Consider the following 9,993-nt stretch of genomic DNA (forward strand, 5'->3'; position numbering starts at 1 on the left):
TGGGATACCATTTCAATATTCAAATGAGCGGAGATGGAGGATTTCTCTATTCTATTTTGAATCTTTCGAATCGCATGTAGATTTTGAGGGAAGCTATCACATTTGTGATGTGACTAACATCACGTAATTATGTTTTGTATAACTATTTACATTACTTTTTTTATTTTCTTTTTTTCTAGCTCGTGCTACCATAATCGCCAATCCTGGCTATAGCAACAAGTTTAATGGATCGAAATCTGGCAAATAGTTAGAAACAAATATTTCTTTCTGTAATTATAATCATTTTGTTATACTTAGTTTATTTTACCAAAAAAGACTAGACTAATATAAATTATACACTGCAGTATAGAAGTACGGGTGCCAATTATTAATATGATACATTGATACGTCACGAACACGATATGAAAATTTGTATTTAGGTTGACTTATATTAAAATTCGTGTTGTTTTCAAATTCAAAAAACATCATAGGCAAAAATTCGCGTTGTGTCAACACGAATTTAAAAAAAAAATGTTTTCAAATTGAGAAAACATGATAGGCAAAAATTCGCGTTGTGTCAACATGAATTTTAAAAAAAAAAATCACTCTTCGTTAAATCCGACTAGCGAGTGACCTTTCAATCATGAAGAAACAGTTTTACATTGCTCCGGTTCGCCCCCTTTCAGTCATGTCAACACGAATTTGATCCATATTTTTTATTTTATTTTATTTTTATGTAAATTTGACCCATTTTTTTAATTTTTTTGGTCAATTACCGTTGTGACCCATAGTTTGCGTATTATTCATGTCATGTCATGTCAAACCACAAAATTTGCGGATCGTATTCGTGTTGAAGGATTTTGCACAAATAAAATTCCATGTCATGTTTGTGTTGCGTGTATTTGTGTCATATCAAATTTGTGTCGTCTGGTGTGGTTTTGACACCACTATAAAAGTCAATCCTGTTTCTGAGAATCCAAACTTTAATAGAAAGGTAACCAGCCAATACTACTACCAATCATTGGTAAAACTTGCAAGTTCAACATAGCAATAACATTTTCATTTTTCCTAATTCTTACTCTCAAACACATACCCAACAATTTAATCACAGCGCAAATAGAAACAATACATCGTGTTACAGAATGGTAAGGTAAACTAAATTCAAGAGTGCTAGCACCAAGAGACTCTAAAACTTGCTCAAAATACTTGGGATTTTCATCTTCACAATATTCAAAAGGAGGTACAACTTCCAAATCACCATCATCTTGGTTATTGTATGCAATCCATAGGTTGCATTCTCTTTTCCATTCTTGAATTTACAGATTTCAGCCTTCTCTTTATCAGTGTATCAATGCAGCATATTCTTAAGTTCTTCCTTCTTGAAGTGTGCCTGATCTCTCCGATCCCTTCTATGACAACAATAACGGTCTTAGGCATCTAAGCATGATTTTTTCCTTAGCCAACAATTCTGAGTTATTGGTTCTGTATAGGGTAATTCAAGAAAAATTTGGCTTCTCTACAATGAAAGTGCACTTAAAGGAAAATAAAGTGCAGAGTATAACTGCTAACTGAAAATTTAACATTTAAGGATACAACTTATGATAAAGTGCATGTAGATGTCCTTGATTTTCTAATTAAAGGATACAACTTTGCACTTTCTCCTCTAAAATGCACCCAACTACTTTAAAAAAGCCAAATCTATTTGAGAAAACCAGAGCCATCCTCCTTCATATAGCTCCAGGATCCCATATATATCCCCCCAATTTTAGAAACTAAAACAAAATTAGCATCCTGAATGCAATAGTTAAAGAAAAGAACGAGTAATGAAGATTTGTTAAAGAGAACACATGCAAGAAGGAAAAATATGGATTTAAAAATAACAACGGCTTTTCATTTAGAAACATATTACATTTTCAAAAGCTATTAATGTTCATCAAGTCTTGCTTTCATTTTTTATTTTTTGAGATATTCCAATCGATTCATCGCATCGCGATTAGTTTGATTCAGAATGAGTCCCAAGATTAAGACTTTAAACCTCTCTCAAAGATAGTACTGGAGAAGATCGAACACGTGCTCTTACCCCCACCTACTCAGTTCTGTAACACTCCGTTCTAGAAACGGTTTGTTAACATTACGTATGGCATTAGGCGCAGTTACAATCACAACAATTGAATTAAAGTACGGATAATTTTTTTTCTTTTTATTTATAAACGTTTATGTTTAAAATCAAATCCGTAATTAAAACAATTTCAATAGTTGTAATCATAACTTAAACTATGTGTGGAACACCTAATGTAATTTTATTTAAACCATACGTTACCACTATAGTGTGCCAAGTAGTCCCCTTAGACCAACAAGGCTTAAAACTCATTTTTTATTATTATTTAACACTAAACATATCTACTTTTTATTTATTTAAGAAATTTTATACCACCTTTATGGTCCTCATCTTCCAATATGTTATAGATTTCTTCGTTAGCTACGCGTGGATTCAAACCGCGCTCAAATCAGAGCATCGTAGCTCAAGTTATGAATCTTTGAAGAAAAACTGTTGAATTTTGCAGGGTCCCGCGTTGATAGCGCCAATCTTACTGCATTTTTCCCATCTTACGACGCCTTTTGAAGCCAAAATGGCGCTGATAGCGCCAACCCCACCAGCTTCCGCCTGGTTCGTCCTCGAACCACACCGTATTGGAAGAGAGGCCCTGCTCTGATACCACTTGTAAGGTCTGACAACTTGCAAGGATCAACGACTGTCCCCACACACTAACACGAGACTTTTCAGCGAGAAATTTGTTCTCACTCGCACATTTCCTGAGAAAACTTCCCAGGAAGTCACCCATCCCAGAATTGTCCCAAGTCAAGCACACTTAACTATGGAGTTCTTCCGTTCCGAGCTACCGAAAAATAGATGCATCTTGTTAGTATAGGTAGTACCAATTAATTCTTATAAGCTATTCCCAACTATACCGTCCCATACCAGCATAGTCTCTGGAATCCCTCTCTTTCGGGTGTTGATTCGATTCATTATTTACCCCCGTTGCTGGAAGTCTGCCGGGAGCCGCTCTTTGTCCATGCTCTTTCGCACCAGCGATCACTATCCACCCTCGTCAGCGCCCGGGATGTTACAAGTTCCCTAGCGCAAGCTGAGCTATCATCATTTGGTACAAGTCCTGTTTTCATAAACTACAGATTCACATACCCAAAATCAAAATATAGTAAATTAAATGAATATGATCACATACTAAGTAAGACTATTTTTTTCTTCAAGAAATGTTATAGTGTCATTAACATTAATTAAATAATCTAAAATGATCTCAATCTTAATTTAATTTGGTATTGAAAGTTATTGCACATGGGCATAACAGAACTTCGGCAATTCCACGGGAGGGAATGAAAGAGACACCTACTCAAGTAATATAAGTTTCCTCGTGTTCAAGCTTAATGTTATCAAATCCTCCATCAACACCTAACATTAATAAAATGGATGAAATTATGTTATCAAAAAATTAGAATAGCCGATTGTCAAAACTTAAATTTTTTGAAAAGAACAATGATTGGCCTTCAAAAGACTGCCAAACTGATGACTCACAATCCAATACCTTGAATATTAATTATTTATTTTTGGTAACGCAATACCTTGAATATTAATTATAGAGCGATACACTAGTGTAACAAATAAGAAGTACAAGTGACAAACACGGAAATTATGTTGTAATGCAACAACTGAACAAAAACAGAAAAAGAACACAAAATTGTCACAAAGAACATAATTTAAAATGAATTTTTTATTCTATAAGATTCATGGACATAATGTGGCTAAGAATAACCTGATTCATATACCTATAGCCAAGAGTGTTGGTTTCTTTCAAGGCATGTCTCCAGGAACTAACTTTTTTCTCTAAATCCTTGACAAAAGCAAGAAACGTTGTCTAATCTAGTAAAACGCAGAGCATTATAACAAACTGATTTCTATAAAGTAAACCATATTGATATTAATTAGAACACATGAGTCATACAGCACTGCTTACAAATCAGCATTGATAGTCCCAAGCTTTAATAGCAAAGAGGGTAACATGTTTCTTTGTAATGCTCAATAGCATGGTTTTTCCCACCACATCCACCCCAGTTTTTCCTCATGCAAAGAATCACTCCATTAGCCAGATTTAGCCAGATTTCCACCCATATGGCGGAATAACAATACAATTCTCAATCTGCTATAAATTCATTGCGTGGACACTAAATTCTTATCTGAAGTCCAAGCTGCAAGTTGCTACTTTTGTGGAGCACTCTTAGCTTGTATGATTGCATCAGCTGCCAACCTTACCTAAATATTTTTAACAAATGAGATAGCTAAATTAAACTCCCATGTAGCATATAACTTTCTTTAATTAACAAAAGCTGGAATATACAAAAAAAACTAAATAAAGTGCAATAAGAATCTTCTCCGGCAACTCCACAGAATTATGCAATAACTACAGTATGAGTTTCTTCATATTCAATAGCTCATCGTTATCAAATCTCCATCAACACCTACCATCAATAAGATGGATGAAATGATATTATCCAAAACAAAGAAAGAATACCCAATTGTCAAAATCTTAAAATTATTGAAAAAAACAATGTACTAGCCCTCAAAAAACTTTCTCACTTATGACTCCACAACCCAATACCTAGAATATTACAGAGGGATACCAGCAAAAGAAATCGATTTCCAATTAGACTCGTTGACGAAGGGAGAATCATTTTGGGAGAGTGAGTAGAGAAAAACCATTTTGACTTCAATAACACTCAAAGTGTGCTGAGGTTGGTCCTTAATATATAATTTCAATTATAACTTGCTTTTATGGAAACTTTTGTTTTCCATAATAAATGTTTTTCTTCTGCATCCAAGTCAACTAAAAAGCCACCGTGTGTAACAGAATAGTTTAGATTCGGTAGTTCACAAATTCAGATATCTGACAATTCTTTTATACTCAATATCTTTACAATTTGGATCACATTCAGTTTTGAAAACAGTTAAAGCATTTGGTTTAAGCGTAATTGAAAACTTTAGCAGCTTAACAAGCCATGCAATGAAATACCATACATGGAAACATTGAACGAAGAAAAAGGAAAAGGGTATATTTTTGCAAATTTTATATATAGCCTTCAGTGCAACTAAAATCTGAGACCACAATTTTCCAAATAACCATATAAGGATTCTAAAGCAATGACTCTTTGCAAGATGCCAATGTACAGAACGATGAGGACCAACTTTACCCTCTATGTACCGTAAGTGGGATTAATAGACCAAAATTTCATGTAGATGGAGAAGTAAGACTTGTCAAAATTAGAAGGAATCCAAAATGTGTTACCATTATAGTCCATGGCCTCAAGATTTTCTCTTATCTCAGAAGCAGAAGTGCTGTCTCCCTCAAGAAGAAGAACCTTGAGTCCCTTGGGAAAATCTTTCCATTCTTGTAATTCATTGGCAGTTCAGACCATAGCTGGCTTGGCATCGTTTCTCAGTTCCCCACAGAGAGTAGCAGATCAATTTTGCTTATCAACATCCAATTCGTTCTGCAAAATCCATGAGATCACAAGCTTGATTCAGTAAGCGAGACTTCAATAACAAAATTATAGGAATTGAAGAACAAAACAAGTAGAAACTCCATTGCATACATAAATTTGTTTAAATGGTAAAAAAGCTTCCAACACATCAACACTGGACATGACCACTGATCATCAATGATACAGCTGGTAAATCACACAGATTCCCACTAATCTTTAGGAAGCACTTTCTATGCAAAACAAAATCAAAAGTCTTTCTTTTGTACTGTAAAGATCTCATTTGCTGATGGCACTTTGATAGAAATGCAAACTTTAAGTATGTGATAAGAAGGAAACTTTAACTGTAAATGTACCACATTAGGACTATTCATCGAACACCTAAATTGCAAGAGAAATAAAGGATAGCAAATTTACTTGAAATGGTATAGGTGGTGGATTTTCAATTCCGGGTATTTTCAAATCAGAAGATCACTTGAAGGTGCAGAGAGATTATCCTAAATTTTCACATATTTCAAATTCAGCAAACAAAAAAAGAATTGTAAAGAAGACTAGGAAATCAAGTACATCACCGAAAAATGCTAATTCACATGAAGTGGAAAATAATAGTTTAAAAATGCGGATTACATTCTAACCTTGGTACTCTTCAAATCCGAAAATCTTCTCTGGAAATTCGATCGAATTATACTGTAACAGTTGTACAAGGAGGACAGAAAAAAAAGAACCATAACCCAGAACACTACAAACATAGGTTTCCAATTGCAGCTTATTATACTAATCGGTTAAACTTTACCAAAACTCCCTAAAATATTATTCAAATTGCAGCTTACTAAATTTATCATGCATGCACAAGTGCAAAACTCCCTAAAATATTATTCAAATTACAGCTTACTAAATTTATCATGCCAACTTTTTTAAAAGAAAGGGGCATTCCAACTTTCCAATTGAAAAGGGAAAAAGCATTTTTTTTTAAAACTCCTAAAATAACTGCATGATCAAAATAGAGACTCACCGTATGAATTCAATTACTTGCCAAGAAATGAAAGGAATTAGGGGAAAAGGAGGGACAATTTAACAAAATTCCTCGGATATTCAAAAACTAAAAATCACAGTAAAAATCGTAAGGTTGAGTTACATGAGTAAAACGAAAAAATATTTGTAAATATTAAGGGGAAAATGAAATGGAGTGAGAGAGAGAGGGAGGGAGAGTGAGATACGACTTGAAGTTTATCGGAGACGAGAGATTCGATCTCGTGAAGGAGCGTTAGGGTTTCGGTTTGCGCCATTGGAACAGAACAATGGAATGAAATTTAAAATAAAAAAGAATAATCGCCTTTAAAATAAAAATCATCGTATTATTTACCCCAAAAAAAAAAATCATGGTTTGCAAAGAAGGAAAAAACAAAAAAAGGTTCTGTTGCCATCGTATACGAGTTACAAGTTAAAGAACGAAGGATTTAACATTGAATCAATGTTTTGCTTTAACCACAAAGTCAAGTACATTTTGTGTGCCGAGAAACAGTTGCAATTACAAGGAGGACACAAAAAAAAGAAAAAAAGAAACACAACAAAAAAAAGAACCATAACCCAGAACTAACTGAACGCTAAAAACATAGGAACAAAAGGTTCTCCCAAAAGGAAAGAAAGTTACATTACAAAAAGACAAACATCATCAGATTCAGATGTTCCTTCTTGTATGTTTCTCAAAGCTTGACAAAAGCAAAACACAACTGGTCGTTGAGTCTAAAAGACCACAATTGCACAGTATCGTTGACTTGGAGATTATTATTACAAACACGGGCAATCCAGCAAGCCTTTGATTCTGTGATAGGATAAACCTACCCAAAGTACAAAATCAGCAGAAAGGGGAAGGAGGACAAGAAAGGATTCGAGAGAAAGAGATGAGAAAAGGAAACGTTCTTTATTCACTGAGGAGTATATTCAATAGTCCTTTATAGTTACATTACAAGAGATCCTATTTATACATGTCATGTTGCCCACCCAATGTGGATGTCACTAACTACTAACTTATAATATTCTCATCTAACTACATCTCATTACATGTAAACCTTTTGGGCCTTCTAATTACTCTTCTAGTTCTCCTCTCAGCAATGCTATCCACTGTTGCATTATTATTCTCTTCTTCTCCCTGTTGGGCCTCAATTCGCTGTTGGTGTTGGTGAAGACGACGAGTAATGCGAATGGGAATGGGAGATCTTTTCTTTTTACGTCCCCACAGTAATGGGATCACAGAGCATCGACTTTGCAACTTCAAGATCTGAGTTGAAAGTTCAACGAGGATTTGAGCTACTTCATCCTCCTTCGATCTTGTTGTTAACGTTGTTGTCCCATTACTCGACGATGGCAATTCAGCCTTGTCAACAATTTCACCTTTGCTTCTCCTCTTTGATGATGTACCTTCTTCCATGGACTTGATCACACGAAAGTCACATGATGATGATGATGATGAACCTTTGTGTTTCTTTGATGATGATGAACCTTCATTGAGAACAGAACAATCTCTCAATATTTCATCACACGGTTCCCTCATCTTTCTCTTCCCACATTGTTTCTGTGATGAATTTGAACTTTTTTTCTTCATTGCCTTGCCTTTGCAGATTAAAGAATAACTGCTACTTTCTTTTCTTCTCTTCTCTTTTGAATTTTGATTCTTTCAGAGCTCAAAACACTCATCAGGGTGGGACCTATTTATGCACCTCACCTCACCTCACCTCAACTCAACTCTTGGGGGCAAAAAAGAGAGGTAAAATAACGGATCCTTTCTCTTCTTCTCTGGATTTGAATTGATATTGCCATATCAAGTAGGATTATTCAGAAGTTTGATATAGATTTTTTTTATTTTTTTTGATAGCCTGATATAGATTTAATTTCTATATGATTGGATTTGAATTGATATTGCCATATCAAGTAGGATTATTCAGAAGTTTGATATAGATTTTTTTTTTTTTTTTGATAGCCTGATATAGATTTAATTTCTATATGATTGGATTATTTATTAAGAATCCTTTCGTATCTCTTTTTATTTTTTGGTATCCTAAGTATTTTTCATTTTTTGCGTGTTTGGAAGCAGCTTCTGAAAAAAAAAACAAATTTTGGAAAATAAGATTTCTAACTTTTGAAAAAAGTCAAAATGTTATTATATTTATTTTATAATACTTTTAAAATATTGATCCAAATGTTAAAGAATTCTTTTCTATGGATTTGAATTCCTTTTTTTTCCATTGCCATTGCAGATTAAAGAATAACGGCTCCTTTCTTTTCTTCTCTTTTGAAAAAATAAAATAAAAATAAACTAAATCTTAATTTTGAGAGTAAAGGCGCAAACTAAAAATCTGAGTTGCAAACTAGTTAATATTGTCATATCTAGTAACAAAAGAAAGGGATATTTTGAAGTTTGATATAGATTTCCTTTCTATATGATTGGATTATTTATTAATTATTACGTGCCTAATCTTAATTTGTCATTAAAATAAAACTTCTTATAGTCAATAAAATATAAGTTGGAAACGAATATATTCAGAAGTTTCATATAGATTTTCTTTCTATCCGATGGATTATTTATTAATATTAATTATGTGCCTATTCTTAATTTATCACTAAAATAAAACTTTTTGCCTACAATTTACGGTTTTCAAATCTCGATCAGTTTTTTTTTTCATAAAGTTACTTTTTTCATGATAAAGTAATTTTCATTTTATTTGTGTTTGAAAGCAGCTTCTGAAAAAAAAAACCTAAAAAAATATTACTTTTATTTTTTTTGGAAAATAAGATTTCTAACTTTTGAAAAAAGTCAAAATATTATTTTTTTTATTTGATAATACTTTTAAAATATTGATCCAAATGTTAAATAGCTCCAACTTTTGATAAAAGAAAAAAGCGAAAATTTAAATTTGTGTTCTTTATGAAAAAATAAAATGATCAAAATTAAAAAAGAAATAAGAATTATATGAAAAATTAAATAAAAATTACTACATCTAGCAATTTGTTCTTAGAACTGTCAAAATTATCTTGAATAGGGGAATCGAATTTGTAACTAAAATAAAATTATTTGCCTACAAATTTCAAAATGTGGCAAATAATGAGTAAATGCATGTTGACAGCCTCTAATGAAAAATAAAAAGGTTGGGATTTTAAAATATCGTTCAATTTAGATGAGTTTCTTTTTCAAAATAAAGTATTTTTATTGGATATTTTTATTTGTTGGAAATAATCAAGTGTGAGTAGTGATAAGAACCCACACCGATCAAAAATATTCCGAGTATTATATAAGTGAAAAAAATTCATAAAAAAAGAGTAAATATCCATTTCGGTCCTCGAGAAAAAACATGAGGTCCAAATTAATACATGAGAAAAAAAAATCGAGTTTGTGGTTCCTCTGAAATTACAATTCTTTGCAATTGTGGTCCTTCTAAAATTCAAAGAAGACACACATTAGTTCCTCAA

The sequence above is a fragment of the Gastrolobium bilobum genome, unplaced genomic scaffold (assembly GCF_033153095.1).
Source record: "Gastrolobium bilobum isolate Gb01-03AN ecotype WA unplaced genomic scaffold, APGP_CSIRO_Gbil_v1 utg2155, whole genome shotgun sequence".
Classification (NCBI taxonomy): domain Eukaryota; kingdom Viridiplantae; phylum Streptophyta; class Magnoliopsida; order Fabales; family Fabaceae; genus Gastrolobium; species Gastrolobium bilobum.